Raw genomic sequence first — 2,574 nt, 5'->3', positions numbered from 1 at the left:
CAAGTGGCTGGGACTATAAGCACGTACTACTGTGTCCTGCTCAACTGAATTATCTTTAAAAGGTGTTGTGAATGTTCATAAGTCACATTAAAACCAATAAATTACAATATGCCATAGATGCCTTAACTTAGGAGAAATCAAAGATGTTTTTCACATAATGAGGGTACCCTCAATGGTTTAGTTTTACAATTCATCTAGTTATAACCAGTAAACTTTAAAAAGTCTCTTACATATGCCCTGTATCAAGTTTACACACTTTTCTTTGAAACGTTAAATTTAGGCTATCATTCATAAAATAAAAAAATAAGAAAAGAGTCTCTTTCCCCTTAATACATGAAGTATTCTACAAGTTCATTAAAAGCTGACTTGCCCATCCAGTCTCTAAGATGAGCCAGTATTTCAAACTTTTATAGGGTCATGCCAAATATTCAAAAAAATGTTAGGATCTGATGCACTATTCTGCACCCAGTTATACCTGTAAAGTTGTCCTAATGTTTTATTTTCTCCTAACACTTAAGGAGCAAAGGAAGCTTCCCAAATTTTAACATAAAAAAATCATACCTGGAACATATACTACTGATTGTTCTTCATCAGAAACTATGCAGGAGAACATGAAGGAAAATACAATAAAAGATTATCCAATATCAAAATGCTATCTCTGTTCTGTACATGTTATAATTTATTACCTCTTTGACCTGGGAATTTATAACTTTTAAAAACAAAACTAAAAAGCAAAGTAATAGAATTAAAGGTAGCAAAATTAATATCCTTTAAAAGTTCATTTTTGTATATTCATAACTTATGTTTTATAAAAATTTTGGAAGGCCTTGTTCCATGAAAATTTATCTACTCTTATTCCCAAGTGGATTAACCTACAATATACATTCTGCTGTTAGGTTCCTTTCCATTTCCTTTCCTTTTGTAAACAAGGAATTAAGGGCTCCAGGTTGGTCATTACTGGGGAACTGACAAGTTATTTTAGGCAGAAAGAATTAAGTAATTTCAGGATGGGCTTTAGCTTTGAAGAACAAACACTGTTTGAGGGCAAGTCAATCATGCAAACACAAAGACAATTATTTATTCTTCTGCAGTGCATTCATGAAATGTCCCAAGAAGCCCTACTATTTAAAAAGTAGAAGAAATTTAAGTCAAAAAGAACTATTTTGAATTTCAAAAGGAAAAATTTAGAAAGGCTAAGATCATAACCCTGCTACAGAAAGAGAACCAATATATATAGTAAGAAAACTTTCTTTCTAGAAACAAAATTTTACTGAGAACTCTATCCAAACCCAGATATGTACATAATTTGATAACCTTCTATATTACACTTCCAGGAAGGAAGTATCTAAACAATTTTTTTCCAAATGCTCTATAAAATTTCAAAGTCTTCTGTTCTTCTTTTATAAAATGTTTTCAAAGATTTCTAGACAAAGCAATTATTAACTACATCCTTCCTGGAAAAGGCTAGAATAGATTTAATAACATGTTCAAAAGGTTAATATATTTCAACTCAGTATCAACACTAGTAATGGAATCTTTTCAAGGGATACTGACTGGAAATACCTAGACTCCTATAGGAATTTAGGAATACTAAGATGGTGAGCACTGTCTAAGCTGCCGGTTAGTTTCTAACAGCTCTGTGTAGGAGCACATGCACTGTAACAGCTTCAAAATTTTGGCTTATACCTAGTGCCTCTAAGTTTTCAATTCCCTTAAACATCAGAGATTGAGCTCAGAAAGTTTTGGGAGACACATAAGGCAAGTAAACAAACAAACAAACAAAAAAATTAGAACCCACTACTCCATGGAAATTGATAACTAATATAGGAGCAAAGAAAGAATCTCTAAGTTTATTGACACCCAACCTAAAATAGCTTTATAAAATTAAATTGTACAGGCTCTTCAACATCAAAAACTGATATTTTTTAAATATCCTTTCAGATTAGCCCATGGTCTAGCACACATAGTAGGTGCTAAATAATTATTCGCTGTTTGAAATGTACATGTGGAAAAAAGTACCTGGGGGGGAAAATCCAAGACAATGATGCAAGATAGGCTCCATATAGCAGTGTCTCCAATTAGAAAATAACCTAATGGTGAATTTTCACTATATTCTCCAAGGATGACCTATAGAAAGACTAATATAACTGAGTCCCATAAAACATACTATACTTCCCTAGACAGTTCACAATGGAACCTGCTCACAGCTGGAAGAGACCAGCCCCCAGGGACCCCATGCAGCTTCATCTTGCTTTCAATGCTCAAGGTATTTTTCACTTTCTCCTCACTTCTTCCATCCTTACTCTCAGCTAATAACTTTGCTTCCTATTTCTTTAAGAAAAACAAACTATAAAGACCTTCCCTAAGCTTTTACCAGCATACCTAACCAACTTTCCTGTGTCTGTGCCCAGATACTCTGCTTTCCTTCTTTGTGCTACGGATGAACTATTCACGTTCCTATCACACAAAAAAATACCATTCTTTCTTTTTACTCAAGGATATTGCTTCTGGTATTCTCTTTCTCCTCAATCAACCATTTTATCCTATTAAACTTTTCCATTAACATCCAAACAT

This window comes from Propithecus coquereli, unplaced genomic scaffold (genome assembly GCF_000956105.1).
Source record: "Propithecus coquereli isolate 6110/MARCELLA unplaced genomic scaffold, Pcoq_1.0 Scaffold51, whole genome shotgun sequence".
NCBI classification, from domain to species: domain Eukaryota; kingdom Metazoa; phylum Chordata; class Mammalia; order Primates; family Indriidae; genus Propithecus; species Propithecus coquereli.
Note: the sequence above shows the minus strand (reverse complement) of the source record.